Source organism: Notechis scutatus, chromosome 3, assembly GCF_049901735.1.
Source record: "Notechis scutatus isolate UNSWTSFEM ecotype Mainland chromosome 3, rNotScu1.2, whole genome shotgun sequence".
NCBI classification, from domain to species: domain Eukaryota; kingdom Metazoa; phylum Chordata; class Lepidosauria; order Squamata; family Elapidae; genus Notechis; species Notechis scutatus.
In genome coordinates this window covers 24,926,315-24,938,459 of record NC_142011.1, presented here as the reverse complement: position 1 = coordinate 24,938,459, position 12,145 = coordinate 24,926,315, and positions in this window count along the sequence as shown.

Genomic DNA, 12,145 nt, shown 5'->3' with positions numbered 1-12,145 from the left:
CTATGTATCAGAATGGTCAAACAAATGGCAACTTCAAATCTCAACAAACATATGCTCTGTCTTACATATTGGCAAAAAAAATCAGAAAATAAAATACAAGCTGAATAGTCAAGACCTTGTTGACGATCCAAACTCTGTCCAGGACCTTGGAGTACTCATCTCTAATGATCTAAGTGCTAGAGCCCACTGTAATTACATATCCAAAAAGGCATTAAGAGTTGTTGCCTAATCTTACATAGTTTTTCTCTGGTAATATTACACTACTAACTAGAGCATACAAAACTTTTGCTAGACCAATACTCAAATACAGCTCATCAATGTGGAACCCACATTATGTATCTGATATTAACACAGTTGAGAAAGTCCAGAAATATTTCACAAAAAGAGTTCTCCACTCCTCTACTCGTTGCAGAATACCGTATGCCACCAGACTTGAAATTCTAGACCTAGAAAACCTAGGACTACGCCTTCGGTCCGATCTAAGTATAGTATATAAAATCATACATTGCAATGTCCTACCTGTCAATGAATACTTCAGCTTCAACCATAACAATACAAGAGCAAACAATAGATACAAATTCAAGGTTAATCGTACCATACTTGATTGCAGGAAATACGACTTCAGCAACAGAGTGATCAATGTCTGGAATACTCTACCTGACTGTGGTTTCTTCCCAAAACCCCAAAAACTTTAACCTTAGACTGTCTACTACTTCCTAAGAGGTCTGTGGAGGGCGTACCGTCTCTGTCCTATTGTTTCTTTTATCTTTCTTATATGTACCCATTTCATGTATTCATAACTATGTATATACTTATATCAATTATCTTGTAAGCTATTGACAAATCAAAATAAATAAAATACTTAAAATAAAATAAAATAAATAAAATAATTCTAATAGGTTCACTCTAGGCCTTAACATTGTTCCACACAACATACCAATCTCTTTGAACCTTCATTTCTTCCAAGAATCTGGTTCTTAATAATTATTCACTACGGAACTGCCCATTGGCACAACTGTCAAATGAACACAAGAATTCCTTTAAATATATTCCAGCATAGAAAGGATGACAGTCAAACCTTCATTGAGCATTCTTTGAGGACTCTGATAAATCCAAAAAAGTACTGTACTTTTGCTGCATTAAATATGGTTTTTTAATTTTATGAAATATACTTACAGTTTTAAACAGTCTGGAATGTATCAATTTATGAAAAACTTTGGATAAATCATAGCTGCGCTACAGCAAAGAAGGTGGCAGTGCAATCCTAAAAATATTTTGTGTATCCGGCTGTAAATTTTGGTTCAGTTAAGTTCATCAACTTGCAGTCTTTAAATGAGCTTTGTTTTAACAGATAGGATTGATTGAACAGAAAGCATGATTATATTTTTGGCTAGTGTCAGTTTAACTCAGTACTTCAAATTTGAGTTGTAATGATTTGTATCAATACATAATTTAGATTTTTATATTAAAGAAAAGCGACAATTTTTAAAAAATGATTGTTTTTTGTTATAATTCTTTTTTTGTTCATTTCATGTTTATCATTTTCTTTTCTTTTTCCTATTTCTCCTCTTTTGTTAGTTTTGCTTAGGTTTCTTCATTTTCATATTAGAAGACCCTTCTTACTGCATAAGCGCACCAACGTGCCTACCGTCCCTGTCCTATTGTTTCTTTTATTTTTCTTATATGTATCCATGTATTCATAACTATGTTTTTACTTATACCTATTATCTTGTAAGCAATTGACAAACCAAATAAAATAAAATAAATAAAATAAGTATCTGTATTCAGATACTACTTCAGTTCTTTTAACTTTTGTGTATATCCCTTTTCCCCTTTCATTGTCCCCTCTCTGGGGGGGTTCTCTGCTTTTGGGGGGGTGGCTTGTCTGTGTCTGACCTGATGTTTCTGTCATCATCATGTTAGTGCAATTGAAATAGTATGCTTGCTAATAAATGATTGCATTTATTAATATATATCACTTACTTACATTGTAGGTAATTTGATATGCAGGCATGATAACATATATACATTTCTCAGACTTAAAAACATTTTGATAATTCTCAAAATCATTCTCAAAAGAGGCTAATCATGTCAATATATTGTAACCACAAGCCTGCCAGTCTGGAAAAAGAATTAAAAGCCAATGGTTTATTAACCTCTTCTAGAAAGTGTTTAAATTAAACTAGAACATCTTCCATATTAGTTCAGCACAAATTTATCCATAGACCAACTTACTGTGCTTTCTTTCCTCATTCCTGCATGTCTTCTTTAGATGCAAGGAAGTATTTCACATTTTTAGAGGATCAGTTATGGAAACCTGCTCCAGTTACTCATTGAACTTATTCGGGCAGGCAATGTACAGTAATTCAAGCAAGAATACATTTATACCCAAAAACTATGTTTACTAATTTTTGATGTACCGTATATGCCGGCGTATAAGACGACCCGGCGTATAAGACGACCCCCCAACATTTCCACTCAAAATATAGTTTGTTATATACTCGCCCCCTCTTCCGCACGCCTTCCACTTTTGCACTTTTTTTTTTTTTTGAGGCACTTTTGTCTACCGTGGAACGAATCCCGTGAAGCCGAAGGAGCAGCCAGCCTTCTCCCAGCTCCCAAGGAACGAGGCTCGCACCGCCCGGGCTCCGCTGAGGTATCCGGCTGGAGCTGTCAGGAGTTGTTACCGCTGGCGCGGCTCCAGTCCCGCGTTGCCTCGGGAAGGGAAAGGCAAAAAGGAAGAGCCGCGGCTTTTGCCTTTCCCTTCCCGAGGCAACGCGGGACTGGAGCCGCGGAGCCGCGCCAGCGGTAACAACTCCTGACAGCCCCAGCCGGATACCTCAGCGGAGCTCGGGCGGTGCGAGCCTCGTTTCCTTGGGAGCTGGGAGAAGGCTGGCTGCTCCTTCGGCTTCACGGGATTCGTTTCCACGGTGCGCAAAGTGCCTCAGCTGCGGGCAGCCGCAGTGCTTCCCAATTACTATTTGCCGGCGTATAAGACGACCCGGCGTATAAGACGACCCCCCCAATTGGAGGCATCTTTTTCAGGGCAAAAAAGTCGTCTTATACGCCGGCAAATACGGTACGTTAAAGTTTTTGTGTTTCCTTTATTAAAATGCAAGTAATGCATATGCTATCTGTGGATCCCATAGAGTTTGAAGATCAGATTTGCCAAGATATTTCACATTTTTAGAGGATCAGTTATGGAAACCTGCTCTAGTTACTCATTGAGCATATTCAGGCAGGCAATGTACAGTAATTCAAGCAAGAACACATTTATACCCAAAAACTATGTTTACTAACTTTTGACATATGTTAAGATTTTTGTGTTTCCTTTATCAAAATGCAAGTAAACTGAAATCAGATGGTGCAGCTGGAAGAAGCTCTAGCCAAGATTTGAAAATACGGTTTTGGGGGACTGCATATGGCCCTATGGCTATAGGTAATTCAGCAATGAGAAGACTTTGTCCAATTGGCAATTGAGTCTTGGGTTGTGAAATATAGCTCCTACCAATAAAGCATTGGTGATGTTACCTAATTAGGGTAATGAAACATCTGCAAGAAAACAAGCAAGCTCAGAGAGCACCAAGGACCCCACATAGCTCCTAATTGGCTACTTTATACTTCAGCAGTTTGAGATCAGGAAAACTGTTTACAGCAATAATGCCTTCCAATCCATTAGTCCTATAATCCTTTTGCAATCCCTTCTGAGCAGGATTACTGTGGATAGAGATATAAAAAAGGACTGGTAGATGCCTTCCTATCACTTCATCAGCATTTATTACTGAGGTTACCATTATTGATAAACCTCCTTCAAATTGCTCTAGTTTGGACCAATGTACACCAGCCCTATGAGTTCCAGCATGAAGCTAGTTGACATGCTTTTCAAGCATTCAGAACAGTATGAATTGTACTTCTTAAAAAGAAAGTTGGGAGAAATATATTAAACTGTTGTTCCCTTCTCCCATTTCACCTGTTTATCTGCAGAAAGAACCTATTCTGGCATTCTTCAGCCTGGCATCCTTCAGGTCTTTTAGGATATGATACATAGATACCTGAAAGATGCTGAATAGAAGGAAGGCGACCATATGCTATCTGTGGATCCCATAGTTCAAGGGTCTTCAAACCTGGCAAGTTTAAAACTTGTGGACTACAATTCCCAGAATTCCTGAGCTAACATGACTGGAGGAAGAATTCTGGGAGTTGAAGTCCACAAATCTTAAACTTAACAAGTTTGAAGACCTCTGCATAGAGTTTGAGAATCAGATTTGCCAAGGTTCTGAACTTCACGGAGATTCTCCATGGATTTGGGGAAATTTTCTTCAATTTAGAGAGCCACCTTCCATACCCAGAAGACAGCACATAGGATGGTTATGTGCTTATTCCCCACCCACTATAGAATAGAATGGAATGGAATGGAATGGAATGGAATAGAATAGAATAGAATAGAATAGAATAGAATAGAATAGAATAGAATAGAATAGAATAGAATAGAATAGAATAGAATAGAATAGAATAGAATAGAATAGAATAGAATAGAATAGCAGAATTGGAAAGGGACCTTGGAGGTCTTCTACTCCAACCCCCTGCCTAGGCAGGAAACCCTACACCACTTCAGACAAATGGTTGTCCAATCTCTTCTTAAAAACTTCCAGTGTTGGAGAATTCACAACTTCTGGAGGCAAGTTGTTCCACTGGTTTATATCTCCCTTGCATATATAAATTACAACCTTTTAAAATACCTGAAGAAGACTGAAGCTATTGAGAACACAAGCCTAAAGGATAACCTGAAGCAACCCAAAGAGATAGATCAAGCACTATGCTTTGTGCTCATAATTAAGGTCTATGAATGAAGAAGTGACAAACTACTGCAGACAATTACTTTTAATGTTATAATGAACACAAAACCTTATATTATGTACAGTTTTTAACCCTGCGTAACATAACTGAGCTATATAAACAAAAAATCCTACTGCCAAAGTCCCTAGTTATATCACATGTTCTGTGTAATCTACAACGCTCTTACCACTTTTAAGCAAGGACTTCAAACATGTCACTAAATAACCTGTTGTTCTCCATTAATCACAAACTTTGCTGTTATGAATTATTTGGGAAATATCATGCAAGGACCATGCAAGGATAGGTGCTTTCAAACCAGATTGGGCCAAGCTGGTAATGAATTGTAATGGTAGCTGACAATGAACTGAAATGGCAATTTATGTCTCCCCTGAGCACTAATAAGCCATAAAATGCCCCATTGACAGAAGACCTCTTGAGTAACTCTGAGTAATAAACAGCCCCCAACTATCCATGACCCTCTCCGCTCAAATTCCTGTCCCTAACTTTGGCATGCATGTAGAACTGCAGAGAGTCTCAGAAGATCTATAAGAACTTAGTGTCAGAAGAGAAAGGGTATGTCAAAAAATATTTCTAATACTCAGTTACAAGGGTCCTAGTGTAAGTGTAGCTGCATTAGTTGACACAGTCTTTTGGAAAGAGAAATATTTTGTTCAGTTACTCATTTCTCACATACTTTTGTTTATATTCTTGCATGGCTCTATGTTATGGTTACAATAAGAAGGGTCTTCTAATATAAAAATGAAGAAACCTAAGCAAAACTAACAAAAGAGGAGAAATAGGAAAAAGAAAATGATAAACATGAAATGAACAAAACAAGAATTATAACAAAAAACAATCATTTTTTTAAAATTGTCACTTTTCTTTAATATAAAAATCTAAATTATGTATTGTGGGAATTATTCTTTGTTCTTTGTGTACGTGCTAGGACAACGGAGCCTTCTGGTGGTTGGCTGCAACACGAAGCAAGGAGCAAGGACAAATTGTTGCCATTTCTTACCCAGAACTGTAGCAAACTTAAACTTTGCAGCTTTGTGTGCTTATGTGAATGATCAGTGCATTTTGTGTGATGTAATACATTTGTGATAGGACGCTAACAAAAATTGCTACGTTAACAAAGATTGCTTCTAATAAAAGAGGGTTTCAGGGTTTGCTCTGAGCTCTCATCCCGAGACAACCCTGCGTTGTGTCTTCTTTTCATGAGAGACCACCACAACTGGTGACCCCGACGTGATCCACTCAAAAGTGATACATCTTTGGCCCACCCATTCTCATCGTCTGGAATAGACTTGGTGCACCCCATCCGCTTGAATCGCTGGCGACAACGGATCCCTCGTGAGTATGGGTGGTAGATTCTCTAAGGAGCAGGCAGCTCACATTCAGGAAATCAGAGAATTGACCAAACGAAATTTTTTTACCTTTAAAAAGGGGGGCTCCCTTCATGCCCCCCTCACAAAAACCTCTATTGAGGAACTCCTAGAATACATTTGGCAACACTGCCCTTCTTATCCGGCTAAAGGCAGTATCAAAACTACAGTATGGAAGGAGATTGGAAAATACCTTCACGCAAATCCTAGGGCCCCTTCGTCTATATTAATTGCTTGGAAGGTGGTTTTTGAGGCTCTCTCCTCTCTAGAGCAATTGCGATTAACCTTGAGTTTGTATCTATTGTTTGCTTTTGTATTGTTATGGTTGAAGCTGAAGTATTCATTGACAGGTAAGTCATTGTAATGTATGATTTTATATACCATACTTAGATCGGACCGAAGACAGCATAATTCAAGGTTTTCTTGGTCTAGAATTTCAAGTCTGGTGGCATAAGGTATTCTATAATGAGTAGAGGAGTGGAGAACTCTTCTTGTGAAATATTTCTGGGCTTTCTCAACTGTGCTAATATCAGATACGTAATGTGGGTTCCAGACTGATGAGCTGTATTTGAGTATTGGTCTAGCAAATGTTTTGTATGCTCTAGTTAGTAGTGTGATATTACCAGAGAAAAAGCTACGTAGGATTAGGTTAACAACTCTTAAAGCCTTTTTGGCTACGTAGTTACAGTGGGCTCTAGCACTTAGACCATTTCTACTACAAAGCTGCTGTGATAAAGAAGATATGGTTGCTAGGTTCCATTAGGTGACATTGCTTGACAGAGGAGATCTGGAATATGCCCATTTTGTTGGCTCATATGGAGATGGAAAGACGTGGAAGAAAAATAGTCCCTCAGATAACCATTAAAACCATTAAACCATGTGGCCACAAAAGAAAGAGCCTTTTCAGACATGTTCCCCATTTGTACAATACCCTCTAAAAGAAATTCACTTGGCACCAAAATAATGGCTAGTTCAGTCCTGTGTAAAAAAAATTCCCTGTTCTATTTTAAAGTTAAATTGTTTGCTCAAACTGTATCTTTATCCCATATAAATACAGTCATTTTTAAAAATGGTAGCAGAATTATATTAGAGTCCTGTCCCATTCAGAAACCTGGATATTGTTAAATTTATCCAAATCTCTTGATATTATGATAAGACAAATCTATAGATCCAAATGTATCAATTACTGCCAGTTAGAAATTATTTTCTGTATGGTTATGCCTCTCAGTATGAATGTGTAAAGGTTTGAATAATTTGAGCAAATCTGTAATAAAATGCTATCTTTACCTGAGTAGACATTAGGTTTTCCAAAATAGTAGTGCATATATTTGGAATAAATGAGCATCTGGTCAGACAATTTATTATGCTTCAGTTTTTGAAGGCATCAGGTAAAGATATATTAATATAAACCTCAGTTTGTTTAATGATCTGGGTAATATTCTGGGAGTGCTACAGAAATATTTTGATATTGTCTTCTTCAAAAAAAAAAACTTCCAATTTCTACCCCAGGAAGAGCCCATGAATTCATAACTAGACCCCTATGCCTGTATCAACCAGGGCCAAACTTGGTTAGGTTCTGAGATTAGCCAAAATCAACTTGGTATTGCCAATTGCTGAGGCTTTCAGTTTCTACATTTGCGTTATTTTGAGTCACAGTCCCTGGAAAAGAAGGGTGGACAACTTGAATGCGGTGAACCTCAAATTCTTTTCCTACGCTCTCTAAACTTCTCTGATCATCCTTGCCAAACATGAGTGCATGATTTCCTGCTATTTTATGGAAAACATGGTAACCCCAGATAGTAAAACAGATTTTAAATTACGTAAATATTTTTTTACATAAACCTCTCTCTCAAAACTCAATAAAAAATTTAGCTCCACCTTTATGCATCATTGCTCCATCCACTGTGGCTAATTACAACCACTCACTGTTGCTCTGGAGCCTCTGCTACCATCCCAAATGGTTTCTGTAAAATAATGTTTAAGTTACAGGGGTGAGAGATCCTTTTAGTTTTTATGATGACTCAAGAGGAGATTTAATATGAGTGTCCTATGGACAAAAAGAGACAAGTATATATTAAAATAGGGACATGGTGGCCAAGTGGTTAAGATGCTGGGCTTGTCAACCAGAAAGTTAGCAGTTTCAGACCAAGGACCACATGATGGAGTGAGCTTCCATTACTTGCCCCAGTTCCTGCCAACCTAGCCTTTTGAAAGTATGTAAATGCAAGTAGATAAATTGGTACGACTTCAGTAGGAAGGTTCTGTGCATCTTCACAATATAGTCATGCCTCTTAGGTCAATGCTGCCTCTTCAGTTATGCATTGGAGATGAATGCCAGCCCATAGAGTCAGGCACGACTTGCAAGGAAATCCTTTATCTTTATATATTCAAATAATAAATAGGTAATAATGTAAAATTGGGGGATTTAGTTGATTTCATTAAGAGGCTCTTGATGTATTCTACAAATCCAGGCCAGGGATAGTTAAAGAGGCCCAGTAGACTTCAGGTGATGCACACATGCACATGATTTTTCTGCAAAGAAGGACTACCTAGGTTTCAAATCTAGACCTATAATTGATCATTCCTATTTCTTTTGCATGAATAAACATTGACGAATTCACTGATCTGACCTCAAACAGTGTGCTCCTTAAGATCCTGCTTTTGTTTTCAAACATCACAGGCAAATTCCAACATGGGGCAATCTCTTCATAATCTGGCTTTGAACTGAAGGAGTGTGAATTGAAAATACTGGGGGGAGAAATGGGAGAGGGGAGAAATCATGACATTTGAAGTTAGATATGAACATTGCCTTTGAGAAATGCAGCATTAAAACAACAAAATCTTTCAAACTTTTGCACTGCAGGAGCCATTGGCTTATTTCCCCCGTTTTCTTGACAATGCGCCAATACTGAACACTCCAACTGCACTTTTAAAAAAAAACACTCATGACAGCTCATTTGTTTAACTTGGTTCAGCTTTAAAGTTCTGATGAAGCTTAATCTTCTGACCTGTGTTTATCTTGGCTCGGGATGTCTTTTCACACAGGCACTTCCTATCCTTTCTAATCTTCTCTGCTGGGGGAAAATGTTTTTTGGGGAGCTGGGAGTTGGAAAAAGAAGCCACCTAACCATGCGGTGAGAGAGGACCACAGCATATGTGCTTGTCAAGTGGGTGAAAGAAAAGAAACTTTATATGTGACTAGATTAGAAGACGCCATGAGAAGGGGAGTTTGCCACTGCAGAAGCTACTAGTAGAAAAATGCATCCAGGAATCAGTACAGTTACTGTATATTTTTAAAGCTTAAAGCCTCTGGAATAGTTGGTTTTTCCCAGATTTGGCTCTTGTGTCCATCCCCGATGGTTGAAGGTACTATTGAAGATGAAATGCCAAATACAGTCTAAACAACAGGCTAACTATGCAATCAACCACAATAATTATAGCTGTTCACAGGAAGTAATTGCGTTAACTTTGTCTTAGCTTTCATTGTGGACTTACTATTTATTTGATCTGCCCCCAGCATCTTTTGAGACTACCATTCTGGCATGTGTCAGAAGAAATATCCATCTGGTTCAGTTCCAAGCCGGAAGAAAGACACTGGAAACATGGTGGCTGATTGGAAAGATGGTTTAATGATGAAGCAGAACCACATGGGTTCTGGGTAGCTGATCACCTGGAGTTGAGAGTGGTGCGTATTTATACCTTCTCCTGGGTTTTGCACTTGAACTTCCTGTTCCTGTGCAAGAACATGTATTCTATTGGCTGTTGTCAGACTCCCATGGGACCATGTACAAATCCTAGGAGTTTATATGAGCTAAGTTTGTTTGAAGTTTGCTGGGGGTGGTGCAACTGAAATGATGTAATGAAGGGGCTTTGGGCAATTCCTATTGTGGCTGAGGACTAATCCTACCTTTGTTGGATCTTGGGTGAAGGTATTTGCTTATGGATAGAGCTAGCTGTCTCTTTATCTCTTGAGTGCTGACATCTGCTGAGGGCTATTAAGAAAAGTGGGGGCTGATTTCCAAGAACATGTTTCTCCATTTCTCATCCAGGGAAATATAACATTCTGCCTTTTTAATATTTCTCAAAATATTTCATTCTTCTAGGAGAGAAGTGGGTGCTAACTTTCTACACCCGGAAAGCAAAGACCAAGTGTAGCTCATTGCTCAAAGAAAATAATGTACACTTTTGTGCTGAACAATCCATGTTAATTAGTGGGCTTTATAAACCGATACTCTTCTGATGAATCTAGTCCTTTGGGAATCCAGATTTTTTTCTATCTCCAGTCCAACTTTGATATAATTTATGGCAATCTTTTCTAATTAACACTTAATTCCATGTGTTTTGGATTCTGATTCTAATCATCTCTACCAGCAGGCACGATGGGCTTCCTTGTCGGACATAATAGGACTTACAACACATTTGATATTCATAAGTTGGGAAGGACCAATCTATTATTCTCCACTTTCTGTCAGTTCAAGAAGGGAAAAGAAGTTTAGGCATCCACTTCTTTTTCAGAAGCTGGGACAACTTAATGGAAAACGCAGACAAAATAATTACTTCGGTTTTGGAGTCAGCTCTTTGGAAAGCATGACAGAATGATACAAAGCTTTGTTTCTCCCTAATCTATCCATCTGAGGAGTTTTAGCCCTTTTACCAAGGATTTCTCTTTCAGCCCAGGTCTATAAAAAATCCTAATTTTGTGAACGTAGTTTTGATCTTCCTCCCCACTCTGGCCCTTAAAAAAATGTTCCAGTTATAAAACAGAAGATTTAACTGTGTAACCAGAAAGTGTAGTGTGTTCAGAAGTTTCTCAGGAGTCATTCTTTTCTAAAATAAAAAAAGATATAATCTATTTATATAAATGTCTCCTTCCATCTGAGGGAGATGAGTGTTAAGAAGCATGAAAGTTAGTTAGTTAGTTAGTTAGTTAGTGGAGAGAGAGAGAGGGAGGGAGGGAGATAGATATTATTGGGAAAACAGACATAGATGAAGCAAGAGAAAGCAACTACTATAGATAACATTACTGATAAAATAATTAGGCCAACCAAAATAGGTACTTACTATCTGCTTGCCTGTGAAATTGGATTGTACTGTAGCTGTAGCACATGTTCATAGGATATTTCAGGCAGAATTAGTGATGGGAATTCATCTGGATTTCCTCTTTGGATGTTTGTAGAAGGCTTTCTATTCTTTCCTTTGTCTCTTTCTAATCTTTTACCTCAATTTTACTCTCAATTTTATACAATATGGGGGTCCCAGAATCACAAGAGGTGGGACTGGCAAGAGAAGGCAAATGATGAAGGCAATATTGTGCTGTTGCACAAACTCTGTCCCTTTTGTACACGTGCCATGACATTACATGCATGCTTGAAAAGGTTAGTACTGTTTTTATGATGACATGACACTTTTTTGTCATTTTGACAAAGCCTCTGATCCTAGGGATGTTTCTGAAAAAAAGATAAGAAAAAGTCATGTTATTTGGGAAGACAGTTGCTTTGTGCAGTCAAGGAAGCCATTTGATGTATGATGTTCTGGCTTTAGCCAGTAAATAAAAAAGTATCAGAAACTGAACCATTTTCCTAATGACTCATGACGGAATTATAAATCATTACAATACTTTTTTTCATCAGTTCTGAATTTATACTGTGTAGATGGGGTTTTGTAATCAAGCAAAACAAATTGAAATCTGTTGAAGCCTCTCAGTATGGGATCAATTTATCAGATGCCTTAAGGAAGCCCTATTGTTCAAATAGCAAAATTATGGAGCATAACCCAGTAGATGCTTTTAAATGTCATATCTGTGTCTTTTTGCAAATAGTGAAAGAGGATCAAATTAAAATGTTTGCTCTATGAGAAAAAAAATCATTTTGATACAATTAGAATTCAGTGCCTATACTGAAAACATCCAAGCTTCCTCTTTCCAA